We start from the raw sequence: 19,367 nt of genomic DNA, 5'->3' as shown, positions 1-19,367 counted from the left end.
CCTAGACTTGCCTGCCTGCGGCCTAGGGCGTGGCTCCACCAGTGGCCTAGTATGGCCCATCTTCATCAACCAACACTCGAGACCCTCGTGAGGGGCCAAGCCTCGTGAGGCGGACGACACAAGACCTCCTCAGGGGCAGCCTCACTAGGCTGGCTCACGAGGAGTGGAGAGATCAATGCAAGGGGAACCTCATGAGGTTTCCGTGATGTGAGCCATGATGACCAAGGCCAGGCGGGCGCCAGCGGGCGCAGAGTACCAGTTTCCTCTTTGGCGCTAAAGAGGCAGGCGCACCTGAGGAGTCTCGAGACGTCACGCAAAGGTTTCCATATCGGTGCAACGAGACCAAGACCAGCAGGACGGCAAGATGGAGGTCATCACGGAGCCCACGGCGGCGTCACCACCAAAGCCTTTGGCAGGAGAAGACCACCTTTTGTCTAGATAACTTGTACTCGTTGCCCCCCTTCATACTAGCCGTTGTGGGATCCCTTCCCACCTAATATTTGGGGAGAGGACCCGGGCCTCTATAAATAGGGCTAGCCACCACCATAGTCAGAGGGGGGAGGGTCATTTGGAGACGGATCATTCAGATCATCCCTAGCCACACAAGCTCATTGAGCTCAAGAACACCTCTCATAAGGAGGCTGTTCATCCTTTGTACTTGTTCATCCCCATCCTACGAGGCAATCCACCACACCACACTGGAGTAGGGTATTACACCGCAATGGTGGCCCGAACCAGTATAAACTCTTGTGTCCCTCGTTCCTCGGGTTCGGCGAGTTAGGCTTTTGCGATCATTGCGAGTGTGTGAGCTAGAGGGAGAGAGATCTTCGTGCGCACCCCAGTGTTCGAACCTCAAGGGTTTGCCAGAACCCGTAATCCGATAGTATTGGTGGATGAAGCGGCCCGGACCAACCTTACATGACCACGTTCATGAGATCGGTTCCACTGACAGACATGCAACTAGTTTGGCATAAAGGTGGCTGGCGGGTGTCTATCTCTCCAACTTTAGTTGAATCGAATTTGACTACGGTCTGTCCTTGTTTTAGCAATCTTGGTAAATCACCGTTGTGGTTTTGATGCGTAGGTAAGAACCGTTCTTACTAGAAGCACGTAGGAGCCACGTAAAACTTGCAACAACAAAGTAGAGGTTTTCTAACTTGTTTTTGTAGAGCATGTTGTGATGTGATATATGTTGTTGTATGAGATGATCATGTTTTGTAAAAGTTATCGGCAACTGACAGGAGCCTTATGGTTGTCGCTTTATTGTATGAAATGCAAACGCCATGTAATTGCTTCACTTTATCACTATGCGTTAGCGATAGTTGTAGAAGCAACAGTTGGCGAGACGACCACGACGCTATGATGGAGATCAAGGTGTCAAGCCGGTGACGATGGAAATCATGACGGTGCTTTGGGGATGGAGATCAAAGACACAAGATGATGATGGCCATATCATGCCACATATTTTGATTGCATGTGATGTTTATATTTTATGCATCTTATTTTGCTTAGTACAATGGTAGGATTATAAGATGGTCCCTCACTAAAATTTCAAGGTATAAGTGTTCTCCCTGAGTATGCACCATTGCGATGTTCATCGTGCCGAGACACCATGTGATGATCAGGTGTGATAAGATCTATGTTCACATACAATGGGTGCAAGATAGTTTTGCACATGTGGAATACTCGGGTTAAACTTGATGAGCCTAGCATGTACAAACATGGCCTCAGAACACTGGAGACCGAAAGGTCGAACGTGAATCATATAGTAGATATGATCAACATAGAGATGTTCACCATTGAAGACTAATCCATCTCACGTGATGATCGGACATAGTTTTATTGATTTGGATCACGTAATCATTTAGATGACTCGAGGGATGTCTATCTAAGTGGGAGTTCTTAAGTAATATTATTAATTGAACTTAATTTATCATGAACTTAGTCCTGATAGTATTTGCATATATATGTTAGAGATCAATAGCTCGCGTATAGCTCCCCTGTTTTATTTTTGATATGTTGCTAGAGAAAACTAAGTTGAAAGATGATAGTAGCAATGATGCGGACTGGGTCCGTGATCTGAGGATTATTTTCGTTGATGCACAGAAGAATTATGTCCTTGATGCACCGCTAGGTGACGGACCTATTCGCAGGAGCAGATGCAGACGTTATGAACGTTTGACAAGCTCGGTATGATGACTACTTGATATTTTAGTGCACCATGGTTTACGGCTTAGAACCGGGACTTCAAAAATGTTTTGAATGCCATGGAGCATATGAGATGTTCTAAGAGTTGAAAATGATATTTCAAACTCATGCCCGTATTAAGAGGTATGAGACCTCTGACAAGTACTTTGCCTACAAGATGGAGGAGAATGGCTCAGTCAGTGAGCATGTGCTCAGAATGTCTAGGTACTACAATCACTTGAATAAAGTGGGACTTAATCTTCCAGATAAGATAGTGATTTATAGAGTTCTTTAGTCACTATCACCAAGTTACTAGAACTTCGTGATGAACTATAATGTGCATGGGATGGTGAAAGCGATTCCCAAGCTCTCCGCGATGCCAAAATCGGCAAAGGTGGAAATCAAGAAATAGCATCAAGTGTTGATGGTCAACAAGACCACTAGTTTCAAGAAAAAGGACAAGGGAAAGAAAGGGAACTTCAAGAAGAATGGCAAGGAAGTTGCCACTCCTGTGAAGAAGCCCAAAGCTAGACCCAAACCTGAAACTGAGTGCTACTACTGCAAAGGAAATGGTCACTGGAAGCGGAACTGCCCCAAAAACTTGGCGGATAAGAAGGATGGCAAAGTGAACAAAGGTATATTTGATATACATGTTATTGATGTGTACTTTACTAGTGTTCGTAGCAACCACTGGGTATTTGATACCAGTTTAGTTGCTAAGATTAGTAACTCAAAATAGGAGTTGCAGAATGAACAGAGACTAGTTAAGGACGAGGTGACGATGTGTGTTGGAAGTGATTCCAAGGTTGATATGATCATCATCGCAAACTCCCTCTACATTCAGGATAAGTGTTGAACCTTAAATGTTATTTGGTGCTGGAGTTGCGCATGAATAGGATTGGATCATGTTTATTTCAACGGTTATTCATTTGAGTCAGAGAATAATTGTTGTTCTGTTTAAATGAATAAAACCTTGTATGGTCATGCACTCAATGTGAATGGTTTGTTGAATCTCGACCGTAGTGATACACATATTCTTAATATTGATGCCAAATGATGCAAAAGTTGATAATTATAGTGAAACATATTTCTAGCACTACTGTTTAGGTCATATTGGTGTAAAGCGGATGAAGAAACTCCATGCAGATGGGCTTTTGGAATCACTTGATTATGAATCATTTGATACTTGCGAACCATGCCTCATGGGCAAGATGACTAATACTCTAGTCTTCAGAATAATGGGGCAAGCTAATGACTTATTGGAAATAATACATACCGATATATGCGGTCCGATGAGTGTTGAGGCTCGCCATGGGTATTGTTATTTTCTGACCTTCACAGATGATTTAAGCAGATATGGGTATATCTACTTGATGAAATACAAGTCTGAAACAATTGAAAAGTTAAAAGTATTTCAGAGTGAAGTGGAGAATCATCGTAACAAGAAAATAAAGTTTCTACGATCTCATCGCAGAGGTGAATATTTGAGTTACGAGTTTGGCCTTCAATTTATAACAATGTGGAATAGTTTCACAACTCATGCCACCTGGAATACCACAATGTAGTGGTGTGTCCGAACATCGTAACCATACTTTATTAGTTATGGTGCGATCTATGATGTCTCTTACCGATTTACCACTATCGTTTTGGGGTTATGTATTAGAGACAACTGCATTCATGTTAAATAGGGCACCATCTAAATCCGTCGATATGACACCGTATGAACTATGGTTTAGCAAGAAACCTAAGCTGGCGTTTCTTAAAGTTTGGGGTTGCGATGCTTATGTGAAAAAGCTTTGGCCTGATAAGCTCGAACCCAAATCAAAGAAATGCGTCTTCATAGGTTACCGAAAATAAACTATTGGGTACACCTTCTATCACAAATCTAAAGGCAAGATCTTTGTTGCTAAGAACGGATCCTTTCTAGAGAAGGAGTTTCTATCAAAAGAAGTGAGTGGGAGGAAAGTAGAAATTGATGAGGTAATTGTACCTTCTCTCGAATTGGATAGTAACTCATCACAGAAAACCGTTCCCGTGATGCCTACACCAACTAGAGAGGAAGCTAACGATAATGACCATGAAACTTCAGATCAAGTTACTACCAAACCTCGTAGGTCAACCAAAGCACGATCCGCACTAGAGTGGTATAGTAATACTATTCTGGAAGTCATGTTACTAGACCATGACGAACCTATGAACTATGAGGAAGCAGTGATGAGCCCAGATTCTGATAAATGGCTTGAGGCCATGAAATCTGAGATATGATCCATGTATGAGAACAAAGTGTGGAGTTTGGTAGGCTTGCCCGATGATCGGCAAGCCATTGAGAATAAATGGATCTTCAAGAGGAAGACGGACACTGATGGTACTGTTATTATCTACAAAGCTCGACTTGTCACAAAAGGTTTTCGACAAATTCAAGGTGTTTACTACAATGAGATTTTCTAAAGGTTTTGTCGATCCTAAAGGTGCTAACAAAGTGTGCAATCTCCAGCGATCCATTTATCGACTGGTGCAAGCATCTCAGAGTTGGAATATATGCTTTGATAGTGTGATCAAAGCATATGGTTTTATACAGACTTTTGGAGAAGCCTGTATTTACAATAAAGTGAGTGGGAGCTCTGTAGCATTTCTAATATTATATGTGGATGACATGTTGTTGATTGGAAAAGATATATAATTTCTGGATAGCATAAAAAGGATACTTGAATAAGAAGTTTTTCAATGAAAGACCTTGGTGAAGCTACTTATATATATTGGGCATCAAGATCCATAGGGATAGATCGAGACACTTAATAGGAATTTCACAAAGCACATACCTTGACAAGATTTTGAAGAAGTTCAAAATGGATCAATCAAAGAAGGAGTTCTTGCCTGTATTGTAAGGTGTGAAGTTGAGTAAGACTCAAAGCCAGACCACGGCATAAGATAGAGAGAGAATAAAAGTCATTCCCTATGCCTTAGCCATAGGTTCTATAAAGTATGTCAAGTTATGTATCAGACCTATTGTATACCTTGCCATGAGTTTGGCAAGGGGGTACAATAGTGATCTAGGAGTAGATCACTTGAAAGTGGTCAAAATTATCCTTAGTGGCATAAGGATATGTTTCTTGGTTAAGGAGGTGACAAAGAGTTCGTCGTAAAGGGTTACGTCGATGCAAGCTTTGTGCCTGATTCGGATGACTCTGAGTCACAATTAGTATACATATTGAAAGTGCAAGCAATTAACTAGAGTAGCTTCGTACAGAGCATTGTAGACATAGAAATTTGCAAAATACATATGGGTCTGAATGTGGAAAACCCGTTGACTAAACCTCTCTCACAAGCAAAACATGATCACACCTTAGTACTCTTTTGGTGTTAATCACATGGCGATGTGAACTAGAATATTGAATCAAATAAACCCTTTGGGTGTTAATCACATGGAGATGTGAACTATGGGTGTTAATCACATGACGATGTGATCTAATGGTGTTAAATCACATGGCGATGTGAACTAGATTATTGACTCTAGTGCAAGTGGGAGACTGAAGGAAATATGCCCTAGAGTCAATAGTAAAGTTGTTGTTTTATATTTTCTTATATCATGATAAATGTTTATTATTCGTGATAGAATTGTATTAACCGGAAACTTGATACATGTGTGGTTACATAGACAAAACATAGTGTCCCAAGTAAGCCTCTACTAGACTAGCTCGTTAATCAAAGATGGTTAAGTTTCCTAACCATAGACATGTGTTGTCATTTGATGAATGGGATCACATCATTAGGAGAATGATGTGATGGACAAGACCTATCAGTTAGCATAGCATGTTCATCGTTCAGTTTTATTGCTATAGCTTTCTTCATGTCATATACATATTCCTTTGACTATGAGATTATGCAACTCCCGGATACCAGAGGAATACCTTGTGTGCTATCAAATGTCACAACATAACTGGTGATTATAAATATCTTCTACAGGTATCTCTGAAGGTGTTTGTTGGGTTGGCATAGATTGAGATCAGGATTTGTCACTTCGAGTATCGGAGAGGTATCTCTGGCCCCTCTCGATAATGCACATCATACTAAGACTTGCAAGCAATGTGACTAATGAGTTAGTTGCGGGATGATGTATTATACAACGAGTAAAGAGACTTAAAAGTAACGAGATTGAACTAGGTATGGAGATACCAATGATCGAATCTCGGACAAGTAACATACTGATGACAAAGGGAATAACGTATGTTGTCATAACGGTTTTGACCGATAAAGATCTTTGTAGAAAATGTAGGAGCCAATATGAGAATCCAGGTTCCGCTTTTGGTTATTGACCGGAGAGGTGTCTCGGTCATGTCTACATAGTTCTCGAACCCGTAGGGTCCGCACGCTTAACGCTCGATGACGATTTATATTATATGAGTTATGTGATTTGGTGAGCGCATGTTGTTCGAAGTCCCAGACGAGATCAGTGACTTGACGAGGAGTCTCGAAATGGTTAAGAGGTAAAAATTCATATATAGGACGATAGTATGTGGACCTCGGAAGTGTTCCGGGGGTACTGGGTACGTATCGGTTCACTAGAAGGGGTTCCGGGCTACCCCCGACAAACTATATGGGCCTATTGGGACAAGAGGGGAAACACACCAGCCACAAAGGGGCTAGTGAGCCCCCCCCATATGGGCTGGCCAAATTGGAGAACGAAAGGGGAAGAAGGAAAGGAAAAAAGGGAATAGGATTCCCCCTTCCCCCTCTTCCCTTCCTACTCCGAATAGGAATAAGAAAGGGGGGAGGCCGAATTGGGAGGACCCCAAGTAGGATTCCTCCTACTTGGGGCACCCCCTTGGCTACCTCTCCTCCCCTCTAACCTATATATAGGTAGGGGGTGCAACGCTGGAACAGACAACAAACATTGTTAGCCAAAGCCCCCAATCATATTCACGTAGTGGTTAGGCAAAGCCCCACGCGGATCACTTCACCATCACCACGCCTTCGTGCTGACGAAACTCTCCCTCGACACTTTGCTGGATCAAGAGTTTGAGGGACGTCATCGAGCAGAACGTGTGCAGAACTCGGAGGTGCCGTACGTTCGATGCTTGATTGGTCGGAACAAGAAGAAGTTTGACAACATCAACCGCGTTAACAAACGCTTCCGCTTTCGGTCTACGAGGGTACGTGGAGACACTCTCCCCCTCTCGTTGCAATGCCTCTGCTAGATAGATCTTACATGAGCGTAGGAAATTTTTGAAATTGCATTCTACGTTCCCCAACACCATGTCCCATCAACGCCACACATCGACCAAGGCCGCAGGCGGTTAGGGCTCGCGACGCTCCACCATTATCCCTTGGCTTCGCCTCGAAGCCAAGTCCGAGCGCACCTTGGGCCCGGGGGCTACTATCGCCATTCTGGGAACTGGGGTACCCAGACTTGCCTGCCTGCGGCCCACGGTGTGGCACCATTGACGGCCTGGTACGACACATATTCAACATGAACAACACAAGACCCTCGCGAGGGGCCAAGCCTGGCGAGGCGGACGACGCCAAGGCCTCCAGAAGGAGCAGCCTCCTTAGGTTGGCTCCTGAGGAGCGGATATTTCTATGCAAGCCTTCACCTCGTGAGGTTCTGGTGACGTAAGCCATGACGGCCAAGGCCAGGCGGGCGCCAGCCAGCGCAGTACAACAGGTTTCCTCTTTGGTGCTAAAGAGGCAAGCATTGGCGCGGAGTCCCGAGGAGGCAACCAAAGGTTTCCATTTCTATGCAACAAGACCAAGACCGCTAGGACGGCATGATGGAGGTCATCGCGGAGCCCACCACGGCGTCACGACTAGAAGCTTTGCAGGCGAAGACCACCTTTCGTCTGGATAAGATGTACTAGTTGTCTCCCTTCGAATTTGGCCATTCTGGGATCCCTTCCCGCCTTCATTTTGGGGGAAGTGAACCAAGTCCACTATAAATATAGCCTAGGCACCACCTTAGATGCGGGGACGGCAAGGAAGAGATGACGGATGATTCATACCATCCTCTCCCTCACCAGCATAAGAACACACCTCCTGAGGTTGTTCTCCCACTGTACTAGCTCATCCTCAGCCCAACTCGAGGCCAATCCACCACAAAGCAGTAGTAGGGTATTACACCACAAGGTGGCCCGAACCTGGGTAAACTGCCATGTTCCATTTCCTTCCAGTTTATTGAGCTAGGCAATGAGATCGATGAGTTGCCAGATTGGGGAGGTTGAGTTATTCGCACACACCCTAGAGTTCGAATCTATCAAGGGTCTGCGGGGCCCCAAATCCGACATCGGCCATCCTTTAACATTACGACATTTCGCTCCTAGTCGTCCCGTCCTTTCAAATTACAACAGTTCCACTAATCCCAACCCACCTCCAAAATCCATGGGATGCCAAATCTCCATGATCGGCAGTGAGTACATGGTCAGAAGCATCACCGGAGATGAGTTCAACATCATCTACCCCCGTTCTTCTGTGAAGGTGAAAGGATGCCTTGCTCGCTTCAGACGCATGTTCGGAAAGTCAAAGGGTGATGGGTGGGTCGCTGCGCTAGATGTTGAGTACACCATAGTCCTGGGAAAAGAGAAGAATCTAAAGGAGGAAGAGAAGAAGAAGCCCATCATGATCCAGGTTTGTGTGCATAATTTGTGCTTGGTCTACCACATATGCTATGCCGACGTTGAGTGTGAGGATTTTAAGAACTTCCTTGCGGGCGGCAAAGTCAAATTCATTTCTGTAGACTTTACGAACGACAAAGAAGTCCTGGATCGGATAGGCCTCGTTGTAGGCCAGCCATTCGACCTCCATAGGAATGGGCTGGTGTCCTCCTGTCAGCCTTCAATGCTGTCCCTAGCAGTAGCCGTGGTTGATCCTTCGTTCGATAAACTAACAAAACCTCCGCCCAAGTTTCATCTTGCATTGTAGTTGAATGTTCTCGAAAGAGACCACATCCAGTACGCTGCAATGTATGCCTACCTTTGTTTCAATATCTACCAGGGTTGGATGAAGGGCGAGACCCAATTTTGTGGTTCAAGCAAAGAAGTATCGGCCAAGAGGAAGAGCGACAAGGACGAAGTCAAGTACGTGGACAAGGAGTCTGAGTAAGGTGCCCGTGTCGTTGCTCATGGTGGTTCTAATGCAGTATCTACCGTATTAGTTGCTTAGTTTAATTTCGGGTGCTTAGTTTTATTGGAGGGGTGTGTTGTGTTGAGCCCCCAGCAGAACTATGTTATGTTCCTTCAAGTTACTTTAACTCTTCAGTATGTACCTACTAGTATTTTTTACAGTTCGTCTTGTAGTTGGTAGTACTACCACTCGTTTCTTCACATTATATACGTACAATATATATGGCCAACATCGTGTAGCCAACAGTTGGCTATACTATTAACCACGCTCTAACCATGCCACATATGCAAAACACTTAAATGAGATATGTAATTCTAAAAATACTTAAATGAGAGAAGCTTACCCAAAGCATGAAGGAGTTTAGTTTTCAAATAATTAAATAGGTATGCTAATTTCTTTAATAGACTTTAGCATCCCATCTAAGCACATACTAGCTATTTTAATAGTACTATATGCATAATTTGGCGACGAGCGCTCTGTATATGTACCACCTTTTTTCTTTAATTTCATCTTATTAGTTTTGCTCCATGGCGCAATCCATCGATACTGCTACTGTACAGAAGTATACATTTAAAGGGCTATAGGGCGGGGCAGTCTCGCTTGGTCGGTTTCACGAGAGGTGATGGTCTTTATGATTTAACGGCTCATTACTGCTGGAAGGCGGGGCCTTGTGATTTGACTGCTCATATAAATGTTGCGGACGACCCGAGGAGGAGCAAAGAAACGTGCGGTATACTCAAGTTTTCCACTGGAGTACTAGTACGACGGAGGAGCAGGAAACACGGCAGCCCAGTGCGATATGGGGATAAAAATGATCTAATTTGCTAGTCATCGATCCCACGACGCCGCTCATCGTTAGCATTGTTCTATTCATGCCTCTCAGAGAACGTGACACGTGAGGCGAAACACCCAAAGCAAAAGAAGATACACAGGAGAAAAAGAAGAAGGAAGATTACCCCCCCCCCAAAAAAAAACAAGGAAGACGCACACACAAGTCTGGGGCACTGCTCTCTACTACATGAAGGGTTGCTGGCCGCGGAGTCGTAACTGCTTCTTCATCGCCTCCATGACCTACATCTCCTCACGCATCTCCTCCGCCATCTTCTTCATTTTGTCCATGATGTGGGATTTCTCGACGTGAGCCTTGATCATCTGTTCCACGGCCGCATTACGTACCTTGACAACAGTCGGGTGCTCGATGACGAATGGGGAGGCAGGCCGGGCTGGCTGGGCCGTGCCTGTTCACCCAAGGCCTAGGGGTACAACAGGTATATTACCTTAACCCTTTTCCATTATTCTTTTCTATTTCATTTTCATTTCTGTTTTGTGTTAAGTTGAGCCACCAAATGTACTTTGTAAAATATGAAACTTGTCAAAACAAATACTAGGCATTATTTAGTGTTGCAAAAAACATTGGGGGTTTATTTGAATTCATTTGATTTTTGTTTGAATTTATAAGTGATTGGTAGGTGCTGTTAGATCATTTCAAAAATAGTTGGGGGCATTTTTAGAGTTCCAAATAATGTTGGGTTCAACATGACAATGATCAAGGGAATTTATAGAATATTATGAACATTTTAGTTTTACTATTTGAAGAAATAATTTATTTGACGTCATTTTAAATTTGAAAATGGCTTTGATTTTTATCAAGTGGCAATTTGGCTTATTTAAACATGATGACATGGCACCATTTGTGTGTGGTCACTATAGCATGACACTAGGGGTGTTACAAGTCTCCTCCACTACAAGAAATGTCGTCCTGAGCTTTAAGAGGTGGAGTAAGGGGAATGTTCTAGTTATGAAATTCTAACGGAGCTTCTCGTTCTTTGTTACTCTTCTCAAAGAAGTTGATCCCTTTCATTGATGTCTTCAATTATCTACTTCAGGTCATCATGACGAAGTCATCATCATTTCTTTGGGATATCCATCGTACTTACGTATAGTACAAGAGGGGAAAACTTTGTAGAGATGGGAGAGTAGAAGGATTGGCATCTGGTAATTATCTCAGGGAAGAATACTTTAGAAGTAAACATATCATGAGCGATATAAGGAGGTTCAACAAGTTTCCGACCAGGTAGGCATCCATCTGATGCCTAAAATAGGTGATGAAGGGGTTCAAAGCAATCAAGGATAATGTTGCACCTAATACCGGAATGAAACATGGTACAGGAATTAGATCGTTAGTTACAAATGACGCCAAGTGCAAAGTATACTTCGGAATCAAGGTTGTACAGGAGAGTCAGGTTTAGATCCCATGGAACTGTGGGTAATGGGCCCACATGTAGGTTAAAAGTAGGAAGGGCGATGACATCTTGCACGGTCATGATAGCAAGGCATGTCAAAGGATAGCATGTCGGCTATGTCGGCAAAAACGTCGGTACCAAGGGCGGGGGACATGGAGAACTATTTTCCTTCTCGTTGAAATGAGGCAAACCAATAGGCAAAGTTCTCATCCATCGGTGGTTACCGGAATGTCATCTCCAATAGTAATAGGGTCTTACTAACAAAGTTGTAATTGGGGGTGTTGACGTAAGCAGGGAATTATCATTGCTCAGTTAAGTTAGATTACAAGAAAGGTCAAACAAAACAATTGAAAGGAAAATGTGTTCATACCCGAGTATCAAGGGTATATCTTCCCCAAGGAAAATCCGAGCATGATATACATGATAGGACTCCAAGTATGTAACCATTTAGACAAAGGGGCAAGTAATTTAGGATATTTACCCATACAACGGTGTTTGTATAATTGATCATGAAAAATTAGCATTGCAGTTTCAGTGTTCTTATTGATGATCGGAGTACCACAGACATGCTTCGGGGTAGCATTGACATGGTCATCAGGTAAAGGTCAGAGTTTGGAAACACAAGGATCCATCAGGATCAGCTTCTAGAATAAGTCTTATAATTTTCTCATGGAAGAATGGCTAACGTTGCTAAAGGAGATATTATAACAACAGTTCCTCTGGCCAAGTGTGCTAGGCATGACATCATATTACCGGGTTACATAAATACTAATATTATAATTCTTGGAAAATGTTCCAACCATCATATCTGACAGGGATTCAGATTTGATTGGTGTCGGGATACCTCAAACTCAGGATGCCTGAGAGGAAAAGAGTGCAACACAATTCGATGTCAAGATGTTTCAAGATTCCCGAGAAATCAAATATGGAAGCAATCTCCAAAACAAGAATTCATTATTAACCATGGAGGAGATGAGGAGTATGCCTGATGGGCTTAGTGCCAATTCATCGAGACTTCCAAAAAGATGGATTTTCACAATTATGTGAACAAGGTAATATCCATTCAAGGAAAACATTCACAATTAAACATTGACCAAAAAAGCACCCGAAACTAAGTAGAACGAGGTTAGGATGATGAGTCAATAACCAACAGATGAAGAAAGAAACTTTCGACTATTAACTCCAAAGCAACAGGGTTGCTAGAAGTTTTGTATTCACATACCATAGTTCATTTATCAGTATTCCGATTAGAAGCAACATGGGGACAAAGAAAAGAATGGTGATGGTGATAAGTATCACTTGTATCAAGAACTCTTAAGTGGTGGTGAAATTCTCCCGACATTTTTGACTCGAAAGATGGTAATACCCCAAGGTTGAACATAACATAAGCTGGATAGCAAGGAACTCAAGGTACAACACAAAACATGAACAAATTTGTATTGGAGGGAAGGCAAGAATGTTGTCGATGGTAACACAACTCATTGAGGGGCAAGCATGATATTTCTCATCATGAATTATATTCATATCTTGGAAGAAGTCAAAATATTGTAGATGATTACGACACCTTTTGTCGAGAGTTTCATGATGTAATCGATCAATGATGACATCAAGCAAAAGGGATGATGAAGCGAAAGGTTATTGGAACCACGGATACGACACAAACTCGGAATCAAGCTTGTTGTTCAAGGCGAAAGATATGACAAGGAAGATCGACGTAAGATTAGCTCATCGCTGAAAATTGTGCTCCAGGAAGAAGGACCAGGTAGCGCAGTTAAAATTAGCACGATAAAGATGTAGCTAATCATGCTAGAAATGACGTGATGGAGTATTAAACTTCCCAACAACAAAGTACTAGGAGTACTGAATCACAGTGTTGATTCGATTCACTATTCAGTGTTCTCGGTTGACGAAACCTAGAACCCGTGGAGTGACTATGACAGGGAAAGGTACTACTTCATCACAGATTCATAAGGTGTAGTGCAATGGCGTGATATCCTCGAGATACCAGGGGGTAATACTCGAAGGTAGATCAAAATAGAGGTTGGGTAAGCGTATTGATCTGCAGAAAGCAAGTAATTTTAACTTGTGTGAGAAATGAAATCAGACAAGAACAATATAGTCGGAACCACGATTGCAAAAGGACAAATCCTAGATATAAGATGAACTTATACCAAGGGGGTAATTAATTTTAAGAGGATCTTCCATGATAAGATCTACGTCATTTCCATGGGCATGAACACAAAGTTCAAGGTCGACTCCCACTTCTTCAATGCATAGCCCTCCATTCACTTCTCGTTTCAAAAATGGCATTAGTGTTGGAAGTTTTTCCTGGTGAATTACCAGATGAGTATGACCTGTGAAATCTTTCAGGTTCACATAGATTAGGGAAGGCATTGGTTCTACCCATCGGGTCATCATAGGAACATATACCACGAACTTCAGGAGTAACTAACATAATCTTGAAAGCAGAGCATGGTTGACAAAGGAGAGGATACAATTTACCAAAGGCATTATGTATCAGGGAAAGAACTCACAAGGTGATTAAATATGAAGGATATTGTCGGACAATAATCGAACAATGGATCTGGCGGTCCACAATGGAGCTGATGTGAGTATCAGTACTCAATAAGAGGAATAAACAATGCCAAGGCATCTGGTTATAGAACATTTAATTTATTCGATGCTTAGATAACAAAGGAATTATGATTTCCAAAATGAAGGATCAGAAGCAGACACTCTGATCAAGGATGGATTAGCTGAAAAAACTTAGGGGCATACTCGACAGCAAATTGATTGGTCGAGAACCAGCTCATGTTCAAAGTAACGTCTGAGCCGGAAAGATAATTTATAAGGATCAACTGATGATTGCGTGCATTCGAACACATGATGAATTAATAGGATCAAAATGGCAATCACAAAGGATTTTAGTGAATATTGCTAGACATATGGAATTAACCATAATGCAAGCAGGCAAGAATTTCAAGAGCAATATATTGAATAGGATTTTCGGAAGACCGAATAGTGTTTCGAAGGAGTTTGCGAAACACATGAGCAATTGGGGATAAATGAATCCCCAGTAAGTGTGAGGAATTATTCGTAAGGGCTTTCATGCGGTAGTGAACTACAAGGCAGCAAGCTCGAAGGATTCTCACGACAACGGAGGGTATCTCGGGGCATCTTGTAATAACAAGAGCAACTGGGAATGAAAGTATGAATGGCAAGTGTATGAAGTTATCCATAAGAATATATCGGTGGTAGGGAATTGCAACGGTGGGGGCACAAGGTCTCGAGAGAACATCAGAGAGTATCTTCGGAGTCTTCTGGTGCACCGAGCGATCATCTGGAATGATGGGCTCTCTGGGAGGAAGTAGTTATGAGAACCTAATGTTAGAGTCAATAAAATCTTTAACCCAAATAAAAGAGAGATCAGGATCCAAGAGTGAAGATGGGGAATAAAAATCCTAGTACCACCCATTTGTGATGTGGGCCCGTAAGCCACACAACAATGTTAGTAAAAGTTTTCCAAAAACTATACTCAACTTCAGCCAAGGAGTTGGAAAGGGGGCTACCTATAGGAAGTCGTCTTTGACGAACAACTTGTGATGCCTGACTTAATCATGAACTAATCATACACGCAAATGTGCTCATTAAGATCAGAGATTCACGGGAAGATATCACAACACAACTCTAAACACATATTAAAGTTATACAATCTTTATATTACAAGCCAGGGGCCTCACGGACTCAAATACTAAGCTTGAATACAAACGAGTCAGCGGAAGCAACAATATCTGAATACAGACACAAGGTAAACAAGTCTGCCTTAAGAAGGCTAGCACAAACAACAACAACGACCAAAAAGGCAAGGCCTCCTGTCTTGGAGCCTCATAACTACTCCTCGTCGGCGGCGGTCTCCACGTAGTAGTAGGTGCCATCGGGGTAGTAGTATTCACCGGTTGTGTGAGCTAGCTCCTGGACTCTGTCATGTGATCGCAGCAATCGGGTATAGGGGAAAGGAGTAGCAAAGCAATCGTGAGTACTCATGCAAAGTACTCGCAAGACTTACATCAGATCTATACTAAATATGCATCGGTATCAAAGGAATGGGGCTATATCTTTGGATTGAACTACAAAACTGCCAGAAGAGAAGGGAAAGCCTAGCCTATCAAAGACTAGGATCTTGGTACATTAGAAGAGTGCAGATTGGCATAATATAAGTAGCAAGTATGTTGTAGTATGATATGTCCATTTTGCATCATGTTTTCATAATGTTACTCATGCTGTTTTATCCATAATAATGCCTTTTGGAGTAATTCTAATTCCTTTTGTCTCATAATATGCACGTTATACACAAAGAGGGAGAATTTCGGCAAATGGAAATCTGGACCTGGAAAAGCTACGTCAGGCTACCTATTCTACACAACTCCAAACAAGCTGAAACTTCATGGAGAATTTTATGGAATATATGAAGAATATTGGAGAAAATAAGAAACAAAGGGGGCCTACCAGGTGGGCACAACCCACCTAGGCGCGCCAGGGAGCCTAGGCGCACCCTGGTGGGTTGTTCTCACCCAGGCCCAGCTCCGGTGCCCATCCTTTGGTATATAAGTCATTTTGACCTAGAAATAAAAAGGAAAGGACTTTCGGGATGGAGCGCCACCGTCTCGAGGCGGAACTTGGGCAGGAGCACTTTTGCCCTCCGGCGGAGTGATTCCACCTGGGGAACTTCCCTCCCAGAGGGGGAAGTCATCATCCTCATCATCACCAACAACTCTCCCATCTTGGGGAGGGCAATCACCTTCAACATCTTCGACAACACCATCTCATCTCAAACCCTAGTTCATCTCTTGTGTTCAATCTTGTTACTGGAACTATAGATTGGTGCTTGTGGGTGACTAGTAGTGTTGATTACATCTTGTAGTTGATTACTATATGGTTTATTTGGTGGAAGATTATATGTTCAGATCCTATATGCTATTTAATACCCCTCTGATCATGAGCATATTTATCATTTCTGAGTAGTTACTTTTGTTCTTGAGGTCACGGGAGAAATCATGTTGCAAGTAATCATGTGAACTTGATATGTGCTCGATATTTTGATAGTATGTATGTTGTGATTCCCTTAGTGGTGTCATGTGAACCTCGACTACAAGACACTTCACCATATTTGGGCCTAAGGGAATGAATTCCGGAGTAGCAATTAGATGATGGGTTGCGAGAGTGATAGAAGCTTAAACCCCAGTGTATGCGCTATTCCGTAAGGGACCGATTGGATCCAAAAGTTTAATGTTATGGTTAGAATTTATTCATAATACTTTTCTCGTAGTTGCGGATGCTTGCCGAAGGGTTAATCATAAGTAGGAGGTTTTTTCAAGTAAGAATAGCACCTAAGCACCGGTCCACCCACATATCAAATTATCAAAGTACCGAACACAAATCAAACCAACATGGTGAAAGTGACTAGATGAAAATCCCGTGTACCCTCAAGAACGATTTGCTTATCATAAGAGACCGTTTTGCCATGTCCTTTGCCTCAAAAGGATTGGGCTACCTTGCTGCACCTTTTCTACTATTATTGTTACTTGCTTGTTACAAATTATCTTGCTATCAAACTACTATGTTACTTACAATTTCAGCACTGCAGACATTACCGTGCTGAAAACCACTTGTCATTTCCTTCCGCTCCTCGTTGGCTGTCAGTGTCAAAACCAGCCGATCTCGGGTAGGGGGTTGAACTGTGCGTCTGAGGATCGAAGGTAATAAGGGACACAGGGAACATGATGTTTACCCAGGTTTAGGCCCTCTTAATGGAGGTAAAACCTTACGTCCTGCTTGATTGTATTTGATGTGTATAGGGGTGACAAGAGTCAATCTACCTCGAGATCATAATGGCTAAACCCTAGATGTCTAGCTTGTATGAATTCCGATCTCTCCTATGGACTAAGCCCTCCGGTTTATATATACACCAAAGGGGCACATAGTCGGTTTACAAAGGAATGAAACAACACATCCAGACTCCAATCTTGCCGTCCACACATCCAGGAGTCCTACCCGAATACGGGGAACGATCTTCCGTCACGGCCCATCAGCCCGACCCATGCTTGAATAGGCCAGACACCCGAGGACCCCCGAATCTAGGTCTCCCTCAGTAGCCCCCGAACTTGCCTTCAATGACGATGTAGTATCCGGCTTATGCCTTCGGCTTTGCAAGGCAGGTTCTTCATTATACTTCAGACCAGCGATAGTCTGGTTTTGACCTCTATGTTCTGTCTTTATGACTCCTTCCTATTATCGCTTCGATTTCCGCGTGCCGGGTGAATACGAATGGTCCATGATTTTTTGCAAATAAGCCCCTCATCACGCTCGGACAACATCTATATAAGGAGATTGAGATCCCCAAATCCCATCTCACATCGCGCAAAAGAAAAATCATCAAGATTAGCTACGAAAAGAGCCTTCCAACATGGCCAGTGCCCCAGGCTCCTCTTTGTGCCCCCATGGCCCTCAAGAGGGTGATTGGCAGAGTTGCTCTGTGCCTCATCTTCAGATGAGTCGACTCCAGTCGCAGGGCTATCTTGCCCTCGCAGATCTAGTCTCCGTTCGAGCGGGACTGGCCTCAATCAAAAACGATGTGATGGCTGAGGATTTACCCAACCCCAATAAGGAGGAGAGGGTGTGGTTTGTCCCATTCCTGTTGCGGGGCCTAGGATTTCCAATCCATCCCTTTCTCAGAGGCCTATTGGAATTTTACGGCATCCAACTGCACAACCTCACCCCAGGTTTGATTCTGCACATCTTAGGTTTCGTTACCCTCTATGAACTGTTCTTAGGCATTGAGGCCCATTTTGAACTATGGAGGAAGTTCTTTTGCCTCATTCCCCGCCATCGAGGAGGCTCCATATTTGAAGTGGGCAGTGCCAAAGTATGGTGTATAGCTGGATCTGGATATCTCATAGGAACTCCCAAAGAGGTATACCCACAGTGGTCTTCGGAATGGTTCTACATAGATGACGTCCCACTGCCGGACCCAGTTCGGCGCGGCCTTCCTGAATTTTCCAATGCTCCTTTAAATAAGTGTTTCAACTGGCATCCCCAAAGTCCCAAGGAGGAAGACAGTGCGGAAATAAAAAGGTTGGTTAGTGTCGTTGTCAAAACCGGAGGATCTCGGGTAGGGGGTCCCGAACTGTGCGTCTAAGGTAGATGGTAACAGGAGGCAGGGGACACGATGTTTTACCCAGGTTCGGGCCCTCTTGATAGAGGTAAAACCCTACGTCCTACTTGATTGTTCTTGATGATATGAGTATTACAAGAGTTGATCTACCATGAGATCAGAGAGGCTAAACCCTACCTCGCTAGCCTATGGTATGATTGTATGTTGTCCTACGGACTAAAATCCTCCGGTTTATATAGACATCGGAGGAGGCTAGGGTTACACAAGGTCGGTTACAAAGGAGGAGATATCCATATCTGTATTTCCTAGCTTGCCTTCCACGCCAAGTAGAGTCCCATCCAGACACGGGACGAAGTCTTCAATCTTGTATCTTCATAGTCCAACAGTCCGGCAAAAGGATATAGTCCGGCTGTCCGGAGACCCCCTAATCCAGGACTCCATCAGTAGCCCCTGAACCAGGCTTCAATGACGATGAGTCCGGTGCGCAGTGTTGTCTTCAGCATTGCAAGGCGGGTTCCTCCTCCGAATACACCATGGAAGAGTCTGAATGCAAGGATAGTGTCCGATCCTGTAAAACAAGTTCCACATACCACCGTAGAGAGAATAATACTTCCATAAATCCAATTTGCTGACATGTTTTGATAGTATGACAT

Source organism: Triticum aestivum, chromosome 4A (genome assembly GCF_018294505.1).
Source record: "Triticum aestivum cultivar Chinese Spring chromosome 4A, IWGSC CS RefSeq v2.1, whole genome shotgun sequence".
NCBI classification, from domain to species: Eukaryota; Viridiplantae; Streptophyta; class Magnoliopsida; order Poales; family Poaceae; genus Triticum; species Triticum aestivum.
The sequence above is the reverse complement of the archived record's forward strand: the minus strand, read 5'-3'. Positions refer to the sequence as shown.